The sequence below is a fragment of the Podarcis melisellensis genome, assembly GCF_964234715.1.
Source record: "Podarcis melisellensis genome assembly, chromosome: 2".
Taxonomy (NCBI): domain Eukaryota; kingdom Metazoa; phylum Chordata; class Lepidosauria; order Squamata; family Lacertidae; genus Podarcis; species Podarcis melisellensis.
In genome coordinates, this window is record NC_138529.1 from 1,703,058 (window position 1) to 1,715,916 (window position 12,859).

A 12,859-nucleotide genomic window follows, 5' to 3' on the forward strand; every position below is an offset into this window, starting at 1 on the left:
ACAATCTTCTTCAGTTTGGGGTCAAGTGCAGGGGTCCATTTGACTCGGCAACCAGGTCGCTCTAATGCAGTGATCTCTGCAGGGTATACTGTTCTCAGGAAGGGTGGCTCGTTTAACGGAGACACCTGGAGGTGCAAAGGGAAATGGTCCCCCTCTATGAATGGGAGCACTTTTAAATTCACTCTTTTTGTTAGCAATTCACTGTCCGCCAACATATAATCAATTGTGCTGGATCTTACCCCAGACATGAATGTATATTCCCCAGGGATGTCGCCCCTGATGCGACCATTTAGGATATGAAGACTATCTGCCTAGAGAATTTGAGGAGGCAGGCTCCAGCAAAATTTGAATGTTGATCCTTTGACTGCCTCGGTAGTTGCAAGGCCTCCATGCCAAAGTCATCAGGGTACCCTATTTTTGGCCTGTATTTGATATCTAAACTGGGGTCGTCAGGACCTAACCTTGCGTTTAGGTCGCCCACCAACAGGACCTTTGCTCCCGGATAGTCTGTTAGCAGTAACCTGACATAAGAGTCCAGTCTATTCCAGATGCCCTCAATATCGGGGGGGGGGGTTGGTTTTTGTTTGTTTGTTTGTTTTGTTTTTGCTTTTTGGGGGGATATAAGCGTTGATAATTAGTAAACTGCAGTTTCCCCAGGATATGAGTAGGGCCATTGCTAGATGCTCTAGGGGGGACAGTTTCTTACAGGTGGCGTTTAGGCAGAGTGAGATTAGGATACATAACCCTCGCTTGAGCCTCCTTGGTCCTCTGCCTGCAACTGCTCTCACTGCATATGTATAGTATCCTTCCAGTGATGGATTTTCAGCCGCCCACGTCTCCTGGAGAGCAATAATATTAAAAGTTTTGACGGTAGAAGGGAATGTCTGTAGAATGAATGGGAGAGGCATCTGGACCAGCCGGCAACATTCCAGGACATGATGTTTAGGGCAGTAGTTGATTCTTGGGTTTTTAGATTCCAGGCACTCATAGCTGTTTTCTGCCGCTGATTCCTTGGGTCCTTTGAGTTTGGCTTGATTGAGCCGCGATGCGGAGGAATGGGGGAGCCTTTTGAGGGAAAGACTAATTTGGGGGTATTAATTTGTCTGTCCAGGCAGTCACCCGCTAAGACCTTATTTCATTCCTCTGCATGAATAGCTTCTAGGATTCCCCGGCAGTCCATGATGATTGAGCCAATTCCCGGCGCTGGCACTACTAGTTCGACTTGTTGCGATTTGGACTGGGCTGTTGGTGGGGGTGTAGGAAGGCCCATTTCTTCTGGAGACAGATATCGACAAGTTGTCCATTCCTCGTTGGTTAAAGGCTTTGATTTACAATTAAATTCCATGGGAGGAGGCGGGGCTAGAGGTGGAAGGGAGTTCCTTATGGTCGATAGTCTTTCAATTAGTGCATCCTGGGAAAGTAGAATCTGCTCGAGGTGGGTTGTTAGGAGTTGTTCATCCTTTGAGGAGAAAACCTTTTCTAGATTATTTGGTGAGGGCGGGGTTTTGTACAGCCTGCCAGATTGTTTAAGATTGCCAGCCTCTGGGTAGAGCAGCTTACCGTTTCCGGCACTGTTGGATTCTGCAGTGCTGGTTTGGGTTTTTGGTCTGGCTGGCCTATGTGCTCCTAGAAGTGGTAAAGGGTCTTCGATGTTTTCAAAGAAACGGTGCACAAGCAAGCCAGCTCTCAGGAAATTGTCTTTATTAGAAAGGGTCTGCTTAGTTGAGAGCCCGTCCTTAAAAGTCACTATAGCCCTATTTTGGGCCGTATCATGAGGGACAAATTTTACCTTGATGATATTTTCTGCTGTCACGAGGCCCCTGGTGACTATTCCGATTTTTTCGGGAATATTTACTTTTCTTTGAGCATATGATGGATGACATCTGTTTGTGGGAAGTATTGTGAAGGCAAATTTGTGTTTGTTTAGCGTTAGCTTCCAACAAGTCTGTGTTGTTTCATCTTGATCCTTTTTTGTTATATTAGGGTACACAGGATTTATTTGCGATGTCAAGAGAAGGGTTGGTTGCTTGGGAGCTGAAATTTCCTTTGGTTTTCCTATTTCCCCACTAGAGGGCGGTGTGTGATCTGCTGGGGCGTGGGGCTTTTCCTCAGAGTGCTTTATTGGAATGCATGAGTTTGTGATTTTCTTTTGGGTTGTAGAAGCAGAGTTCTTTGTTGTTATATTCTCCAGCACCCTAAAGAGCTTCTGGAAATTCATTTTTTTAGTCCGGCAGGTCGGCGCTCCTTTTTGGCCTCTCAATTTGATGTTTTTGGTCTTCTTCATTTTTTGTGTTGAGCATTTTCTCTTTAAGGTCGGTTTCTTGGGAGCAAGGGACCCTCCCTCCTGCACTGAATTGTTTCTGTTTGTTTTTTTGTAATCAAGTCCTGGCTTGGTTTCACCTCCATTAGTCCTAGTCCCAGATGTCATGTGAGGGAAAGCGACCTCATGGTTCTTAATCAATTCAGTTAGGGTGGTAAGCAGGTTCAAGCTTTCTGAAAGGAAATTTTTAATTGGCTCAAGTTCTTTGCTTATCTGTGTGAAATGAGTTTTGAGTAACTCTTCAAACATCCCTGACAAGTAGAAGATAAAGTTGTCCGGGTACTGTAACCTTAAGCTGTTTGGCCATTTGTCTGTCTCAATCGGTTCAGTCGGGGAAGGGCACCTTAAATTCTCTCCTGATAGGGAGGAGAGGGGAGGCTCATTTAACATGGCTTCTGGGTTTTCCAGGAATAGCTCCTGTTCTAAACTTGCTTCAGGTCCCTCTTTGGCTAGCTCAGCTTGTTTTAGTTCTGTTGCCAGGTCCACTCCCTCACCTCCAACGTTAGTTTTTTCCTCCCTTCTAATCCAGGTGTGGTCAATAGACCACTCATGAGAATGGAGATTTCCTGGATTATTTGCTTCATCAGCCTTGGGATGGAAATAGGTTGAAATTTGGGCCTGTTTTTTCTTTGGGGGAGTTGTTGCAGGTTGTAAAGGTGAAATCCCCAGTTCTTTGCAACATTGTCTTGTAAGTACCATCTTCGTACTCGGAGATAAATAGGGCTATTTTATCCAGCCCACAGCTTTATGGGCTTTTCAATGGAGGCAGTTCAAAGTTTATTTAAGTAGCTTTGGGGGGGTTAAAAGTTCACCCGACAGCTCCCAGTCTTTTACTGAGTCTTTTTACTGTTGTGGGTCCACACCATTTGGTAAGCAGAGCTATGTTGCCTCTAAAGACAGAGGTTCTGTTCTTAGGTGTGGGTATTAGCCATTACAGATCTTCTCCAGCAATGCACTGCAACATTTTGAGTATCTTCCTTGAGGTGTCTTCTAAACTGATTACCAACCAGCTGTCATTATATGCTGTAATGGGTGGTATTCATCAGTGGAGTCCTCGCGCAAGGTCTTTTTATCCCCCTCCTCCCCAAAGTGTCTTCTGCACCCAAAATTGGCGGGGGGGGGGACAGCTTGCAGGGGGAGCAGAGGGCAGATCATTCTGTCTGACATGCTGAAATGCTTGTGCTGACAGAACAATCAACTTTGCACAGCACTGAATTATCTCCAGTATCTCTCAGACTTGCTATGATGGTGAGTTCCTAATGCCACATTTAATCATTCATATTCAGTTCTACTGTGGATGGGGTTCTAAAATACTTTATACTTTGTACTCTGTTTAATAGTCCGTTGACCCTAGTAAATACTTGATTGATTGAACTTCTCTAATCTAACACTTCCTTCCACCATCACACAGTGCCATGATTGCAGTTTGTAGGATGTATTCTTGGCAACATCCTGTTCATTGGGCAAACAGGTTGGCATATGTGTGCCTCGGGAGACAATGGAGGAGTGCGCCTTTGGCAATGAAGTCAAGCCTTGAAGTGTTACAGTGCCTGCTGTGGCTGTAGAGACCGTTACGGGAAAGAAACATATTTTGTTGCAGCTGGGGCAGATGAAGGCAGCTGGTTTTGCTGCTACAGATGCCCCATGGTGTTTCTTCTCTCTGCGCCCCCCCCCCCAGTGGTCATTCTTCCACTGTTGTGAATATACAACCTGACTGTCTCTAGGAACTGTGGACATTGGCAAGGGATTCCCACATGGCAGTCTTCATGTCTTACTTGCAGACATCTTTGTAAGACAGAGTTGGTCTGCCAATGGGCCTGGTGCCTGAAGCCAGCTCCCTATAGAGCAGATCCTTGAGTGAACACACTAACTGTTTTCAGTGAAGCCAAATAATCATGCAACAATGTTGGTGTCCAATAGCCACGGGTAGGCTCCAGATTTTAGTGTGTTCCTGAGAAAGAGGCCCTTGGAGGCTGCCTCCCCAAGCAGTCCCACCTCCATGTCCATGTCATCACTGTCACTCTGCTTTTATGCCCACTTGACACCCGATTGGCACCGTTATCCAGGGAGAAGGAAGGTGAAAAGGCAGCCAAAGCAAATAGGAGCAAGAGCAGGGCCAGGAGGCTGTGCAGTTAGCCCCCTGCTGGACCATGGGCCTTTAAAGTGCCAGACGCTACTAAGTCCTGATGTTGACCCTACCAGTTCCTCACCCATGGCACCACTATCTGAGGTGGTTTTATGTGAAGTGTCCCTTAGTAAAAGACATCAGGGAGCTGTGGCTTTAGAGCAGGGATGGAGAACCAGATGTTGTTGGTTTACAACTCCCATCAGCTCCAGCCAGAATAGCCCATGGTGATGCGAGTTGTAGTCCAGCAACATCTGGAGGGCCACAGGTTCCCCATTCCTGCCAATGTGTTGCTCTCCAGATGTTTTGGACCACAACTCCCATCTGCCCCAACCACTGTGGTCATCGGCTGGAGGGCAGTACATTGACTGCTCTTGGTTTATTCAGTCATAACTCTCCAACCAGCTCCATCAGAAAGCAGTAGAGTGTGGAAGTTTCTTGCACTTCATAACAAAAATAATTGCCTATCTAGGGTATTGCCGTTTGCAAAGTTTGCTAATGAGAAGTTGCTTTAAAAAATATACTTTGCACAACAGCATATAGGGGCCTTATTAAAAGTCTGCAAAAGTTTATAATGCAGTGGGGACAGGGAGGAACCTATTTGCCAACTTATTTGTAGACTCCCTTACTGCAACGGAAGCTCGCGGGAGAGAGATGTGTTTTGGAAATAGGCAGCCAAGCCCCACAGGACACTAGAGAGGAGGCTAATTTAATGAGCTGGAAGAGTCACAATCCAAGAAACTTTTCTTTTTAGTAACAAAGATCTCTCATTTGCATTGACAAGAATGCAATTGCAAATAAACGAAACCAGTTCTCAAATTGGCACCCCAATCTGAAGTATCAAATTTCACTGATCTGCAGGTTAATAGGTTCCCAAAGAGCAACCACCTCCGGTTACTACTAACTCTATTAAACTGTAAAATTTTATTTGGTCCAGTATATATATATATATATATATATATATATATATATATATATATATATATATATGCAGGTTTTGGTGTCCTCGGGTGTCTTCCCGTGTAAAAGTTGGGGTGTCTAGGCGACGTTTATTATATATTAATAGGGAGTCTAATGCTGATATATTTGGAAAACACTGAGAATTAATTTCTTTCATGGGAAGCAATCCCAATGGTTAATTCCCTTCCCCATTCCACACAGAGAGTTCATTTTATTTGTATTTTTTTAAGAAACCCCACTGCCCTCTGGGTGTATGTCTAATTGTAAGACATGAGAGGAGCATGATGGAAAGGAAGCAGCAGTCACTGGTAATCTTATTGTCTTGCCTTCTTCCTACTACAGATAGGTAGCAGTGTTCTTCCTACTGTTAGTCATAGAATCATAGAATCATAGAGTTGGAAGAGACCACAAGGGCCATCGAGTCCAACCCCCTGCCAAGCAGAAAACACCATCAGAGCACTCCTGACATATGGTTGTCAAGCCTCTGCTTAAAGACCTCCAAAGAAGGAGACTCCACCACACTCCTTGGCAGCAAATTCCACTGTCGAACAGCTCTTACTGTCAGGAAGTTCTTCCTAATGTTTAGGTGGAATCTTCTTTCTTGTAGTTTGGATCCATTGCTCCGTGTCCGCTTCTCTGGAGCAGCAGAAAACAACCTTTCTCCCTCCTCTATGTGACATCCTTTTATATATTTGAACATGGCTATCATATCACCCCTTAACCTCCTCTTCTCCAGGCTAAACATGCCCAGCTCCCTTAGCCATTCCTCATAAGGCATCGTTTCCAGGCCTTTGACCATTTTGGTTGCCCTCCTCTGGACACGTTCCAGTTTGCCAGTGTCCTTCTTGAACTGTGGTGCCCAGAACGGGACACAGTACTCCAGGTGAGGTCTGACCAGAGCAGAAGACAGTGGCACTATTACTTCCCTTGATCTAGATGCTATACTCCTATTGATGCAGCCCAGAATTGCATTGGCTTTTTTAGCTGCCGCGTCACACTGTTGGCTCATGTCAAGTTTGTGGTCAACCAAGACTCCTAGATCCTTTTCACATGTACTGCTCTCAAGCCAGGTGCCACCCATCTTGTATTTGTGCCTCTCATTTTTTTTGCCCAAGTGCAATACTTTACATTTCTCCCTGTTAAAATTCATCTTGTTTGTTTTGGCCCAGTTCTCTAATCTGTCAAGCTCGTTTTGAAGTGTGATCCTGTCCTCTGGGGTGCTAGCCACCCCTCCCAGTTTGGTGTCATCTGCAAATTTGATCAGGATGCCCTTGAGTCCATCATCCAGATCGTTGATAAAGATGTTGAATAAGACCGGGCCCAAGACAGAACCCTGTGGCACCCCACTAGTCACTCTTCTCCAGGATGAAGAGGAATCATTGATGAGCACCCTTTGGGTTCGGTCAGTCAGCCAATTACAAATCCACTGAGTGGTAGCATAGTCAAGACCACATTTTACCAGCTTCTTTACAAGAATATCATGGGGCACGTTGTCAAAAGCCTTGCTGAAATCAAGGTATGAAGCAGCTGTTTCTTTATCATTTCCATCATGCTTTCTCCTTTGTTACAGTTAATCATAAATGAGCCAAGTCTTGGCCCCCCATAATGAAGCCCTTGCTCCAGGACTATACTAGAAAGCTATTACACATCATGGGATGTGGGTGGCGCTGTGGGTTAAATCACAGAGCCCAGGGCATGCTGATCAGAAGGTCGGCGGTTCGAATCCCTGCAACGGGGTGAGCTCCCGTTGCTCGGTCCCAACTCCTGCCAACCTAGCAGTTTGAAGCACGCCAAAGTACAAGTAGATAAATAGGTACCGCTCTGGCGGGAAGGTAAATGGCATTTCCGTGTGCTGCTCTGGTTCACCAGAAGAGGCTTAGTCATGCTGGCCACATGACCCGGAAGCTGTACGCTGGCTTCCTCAGCCAATAAAACAAGATGAGTGCCGCAACCCCAGAGTCGGTCACGACTGGACCTAATGGTCAGGGGTCCCTTTACCTTTACTTCTATTGTCTCACTTCATTCAGGAGGGATGGTGGGGCAGTGAGGAATTATGCTCCAGTGTCCAAGGAGGAGAAACTCAAGCATCTCCTGCCCCTCTGCCACCATTTACCATGATAATAGTTTGGATTTGATATCCTGCTTTATCACTATCCTAAGGAGTCTCAAAGCGGCTAACATTCTTTCCCTTTCTCCCCCACAACAAACTCTCTGTGAGGTAAGTGAGGCTGAGAGACTTCAGAGAAGTGTGACTAGCCCAAGGTCACCCAGCAGCTGCATGTGTAGGAGCGGGGAAGTGAACCCGGTTCACCAGATTATGAATCTACCGCTCTTAACCACTACAGCACACTGCCTCTAATGAGCTGTTGGCATCAGGACACATAATACTGATAGCAAAATCCTTGAAAGGATAAATACAAATCTGCCTCTCACCATTCTATAATCCTTCTCCATTATTATTATAAACATTTAACTACAATACTAAGAATGATAGAACTTCTTTCTTCTTTGGTGATCACTCATAGCCGAATAAGATTGTCTTCCATAAACACGGTTTTAACAGTGAGTCCGTGAGTGACTGTGGAGGCCAATTCTGGATCCACACGTCCTTCCACAGTGGGGACATTGGTTTCCAGGTGGGAGTTGATCAGGGTGAGGGTTTGCCAAGCGTGCCTTCCACTTGTGTCCTGAGTTTGAGCGTCTTCAAAGTTTGAGTGTCATGACACCTTTGGTAAAGGCTGTTCTTCAACTGGGGCGCTCGCAAGCCAATGTTTCCCAGTTGTCAGTTTTAGATTTTTTTAGATTTCCCTTGAGACAGTCTTTAAACCTCTTTTGTTGACCACCAGCATGACGCTTTCCATTTTTAAGTTCAGAATAGAGTAGTTGCTTTGGAAGACGATCATCAGGCATGACCAGTCCAGCAAAGTTGATGTTGAAGAATCATTGCTTCAACACTGGTGATCTTTGCTTCTTCCAGTACACTGATATTAGTTCATCTGTCTTCCCAAGTGATGTGTAAAATTTTTCGGAGACACCGTTGATGGAATCTTTCAAGGAGTTGGAGATGGCATTTATATGTGGTCCACGTTTCACAAGCATATAGTAAGGTTGGCAGTACAATAGCTTTGTAAACAAGCATTTTGGTTTCCCTGTGAATCCCTCAAACACTCTGCACTTCAATTGGGAGAAAGCTGCACTTGCACAGCTCAGGTGATGTTGGATTTCGGCATCAAAGTTGGCCCTTGTGGAAAGATAACTGCCCAGGTAGGAGAAGTGATCTACATTTTCCAACGTTACACCATTGAGTTGGATTTGTGGTGCTGCAGAGGGGTTGTTTTGTACTTGTTGGTGCAGCACTTTGGTTTTTTGGATGTTGAGTGATAGGCCAAGCTTTTCGTAAGCCTCTGGCAAAGATATTTAGGATGGTTTGGAGGTCATCCTCTGAGCGTGCACACACTACGTTGTGTGTTCTATGAAGTTCTATGACGGAAGTTACGGTAACTGTACACTTTGCTTTCGGCCTGCTCAGATTGAAGAGCTTTCCATCTGTTTGATATATGATTTCTACTCCGATGGGGAGTTTGCCTTTGACAAAGTGTAGGATCATGGCAATGAAAATAATGAATAGAGTTGGGGCAATAACACAACCCTGTTTAACACCTGATCCCACTGTGAATGGTTCACTTTGAGAGCTATTGTTATCTGCAATGTTGCTGTCATGTTATCATGGAGGAGCCGAATGATGTTTACAAATTTAACTACATTTAACAACAATACTAAGAATGATAGAATTTACTATAAGAAGGGGTAAACTTAGTGTGTGCTTGACTAGGACTAGGGGGAGATGGCTTTGAAATCACACACAGCCATAAGTTTCACTGATGTGACTCAGTAACACAAACTCTCTCTACCTCAGCCTTGTAAGGATGTTATGGGGAAGCGAGGAAAAACCATGCAGAGCACCATGAGTTTCTTGGAAGAAAGAATATTAATTAAGATTAGAAAACAGAGTGTCAAAAAGTTGCTTATATATTCTCAAATTACACCCTCTAACAAAAAACATTTAATGTTGTACAATTTTCAGTCTCCTGAAAACAAAACATTACAAATCTCACTGAGTTTTTGAAGCACCAAAAAGGCTTTCTTTTAGATTGTCTTAAGAGCTTCAACTTTGATCGCTTCTCGGCCTTTTGGCTAAGATCAAGTGTAGTATAAGAGCTTAAACTTTGGGGAAGCTTGATTAATACAGATTTTCTGAATGACAATTACCAAAACAAAACTAAGAATTAATGGACATGAATCAGGCTGTATCAAATGGGGAAGAAGTACCAGCCAGCCCCTTGTCACTTCCGAAATCTGCTTTGGGACTGGACCTTTTAGGCATTTTATGAGGCAAAATAGCAAGACACAAGATTTATGAATTAAGGAACAATGTTGCAAAATTAGTTGGTGTGTAGATGAAATAGTCATATATGAGCTGGAAAGCTTATGGAGCTTTAGGGAGACATGAAAGAGAAGCCATGAGAATAAATATGATGGAAAGAAAAGCAGCTGGTAGGAAACAGGTCAAGCATGCATATACCCTGGCTCCCAATTTCCCTCTCCCAGTTGCTGTTCCTAAGGGAAGCAGCCACCATCGTGTTTGTTATCTCCATTTGTGCTGAAAATGCAGAAAAGTTCTGACTCAGCACCCAAAAAGAAGCAGCCTCAGGGGGTGGAGTGTGCAAAACAGGAAAGGGATGTATAAACTGCTCTGCACCAACACGTTATGAAAAGTTCGTGACACACATTTCTGCTCTAAACCAGCAGGGATTTATATTTGTGTAATAAATTTAGACACCCTCCCCATCCGTAGCAGGAGTGACTCATAAGATGGCTATCTGCAGATTTTTTGAAACGTGGGCTTATTTTTCACTTCCTTTTCTTTTTTGACTCTCTCAGCATGACAGTGGAACAGACTTCTTCAGAAGGTGGTGGACTCTCCTTCGTTGGAGGTTTTTAAGCAGAGGTTGGACGGCCATCTCTCATGGATGCTTTAGTTGAGACTCCTGCATTGCAGGGGGTTGGACTGGATGACCCTTGGGGTCCCTTCCCGCTCTACGATTCTATGAAAGAGCTTTCCATACTTTCCATGTTAATGACACACTTTTTAGACATGCATCATTTCACAACACAGTAATTCAGTTTTACTAGCTAACTGGAGGTAAACTAACCCTTTTCCAGTCCCAGGAGTGCAGGGAGTGTTTTTACAACACACCTGCATACTGCAACCAACACGCTAACATGTTGCAACACAGAGTTTGGAAAGCTCTGTTTTATGATATATGCTTAGCTCATGCAACAGACCAGCTTTCAATAATCTAGTGCTTTCCAGATACTTTGGACTAAAACTCTCCATCAGCCCCAGGCAGCATGGCCTGTGATCAGGGATGATAGGAGCTGAATTCCAGCCACATCTGGATTGCACCAGACTGGGAAAGGGCTTCAACACATGGTGGAGGCAGAGGTGACAATATTGAAATCCTTGCCTCTACATATGGGAAAGTGGGGCTGGCAAAGAGCTCAGCCTGAAACCTAGGAGAGTCTCTGTTAACTGGGACTGCTCAAGCCACTGATCACTGTATGGCCCTTCTTCTTTCTAATGCAGCTAATAATGTAGCATCAAAGGCAAAAATGAAAAACATAGGTCATGACATGCATGCATCTAATACAGCATTTTCAAACCTTTTACCTTCAATTAACTCTTTCCAAATTCCATTGTTTGTGAACCGAAACTAAGCCAACGACAGGGAACCTATGGCCCTCCAGACACCACAGTCAGCCTGGTCAATGGTCAAGGATGGGCACTGTAGTCCAGCAACATCCAGAAGGCCACTAGTCCTCATCCCTGCTCTAGGCAAACACTTCATTCATGCTGAGCAATGCTGATGCACCTCACTGGTGCCATGAACTAAGAATGCACCCTAAAACATATCCAATACTTTCCTGTGGCAACAGAATGCTAGAGAAGACCAATGATGCTGGACAAACTGACTTTCAAATCAGTATATAATGACACCCCCCAAAAAAAAAATCTCATCACCATCACACACATATAATGGAGAAAAGGCAGATAGGGACTACACAACAGCCCAATCATTTTAGTGTATTGATTGCTCAAAGGAGATGAAACAAATAACATACAGCTCTATTTTAGTTGTATTAATACAACTTGTGCATCATTTAATGGTCACAAAAATAAAACCCTAATGTGTTAGTTCTTTTGCTTCAAGGTTCTGCACCTCAAACATGAGAACTTGAAAAAAAGCTTTGGTCTACAGGTGTCATTAAGATGAACAGCAAAATGGAAGCAATGATTTATTTACTTATGCCTATTTTTCTACCCTCATAAGTGTGTTGGTACAATCCAATTTGCAAACCCACCTCAGCCGTCATTGGCTGAGGTGGGTTTGCAAATTCACCCAGAAGTTCACCCAGGAAAGCTGATTCTAATAAGGCTGATTCTAATAATTCTAATTCTAAACAGGTACCAACAATATTGATCACTCTGGGCTGGTGCTGCTCTTGGACCTGTAGGAACTGGGTTCAAATCTCTGCTTAGCCAGCTTCATTTCCGCTGTTGCTTAACAGACATAATAGTCACTTGCATCTTTGAGGGTTTATTACTATTATTTAAGGCAGTGTTTCCCAACCTTGGGCCTCCAGCTGTTTTTGAACTACAATTCCCATCATCCCTGACCACTGGTCTTGCTAGCTAGGGATGATGGGAGTTGTAGTCCAAAAACAGCTGGAGGCCCAAGGTTGGGAAACACTGATTTAAGGGTACCATCTACTGTATTGCTAATCTTCTGTTTAAGCCCTACTGAAATTAATGGGAGCTTCAAACAAGCTTATGGCCCACTTGCTGGTGGATGGCAACCCAATTGTGCATCCAGAAAGGGGGGGGGTGCTTTCTCACTGCATTTGATCCCCACAAACCACATTCTACCTCTGGGCTGGTTCCATTTTTTGGCCTCCCTGTGCAACAGGGACAAGGGTGAGGTCAGCACATACTGCCCCATCCAAAATGACTCAAGAGGAAAGATCAGTATGAGGTTCTTCTCCACTCCATCACTGCCTTCCTCTCGAAGCAACATCTGTAGCATTTTGCCACACACCACATCCTAAATTATGTGTATCCTATATGCAACATCACTCCAATCAGCAGAAGAAATGTGTAGTCCAAGGTTGTTCCAAGTACCATGTGCTGAAGAATATACACCTCTGAAAGAGTATCAGATGCAAAATGTCTGCTGAGAAGTGGAGGGTGCAGTGAGAGAATGCAGCTAACTATAGGGCTGTGCAGGAAATTCTCATGTAGTATAATCTCATGTAGCAAGAAGTAGCAAGGCACTTGATTTTGTGAATTGTTTTGATTTTGTGCATCTTGTAAGTAAGTGAATACACAGAGGTCT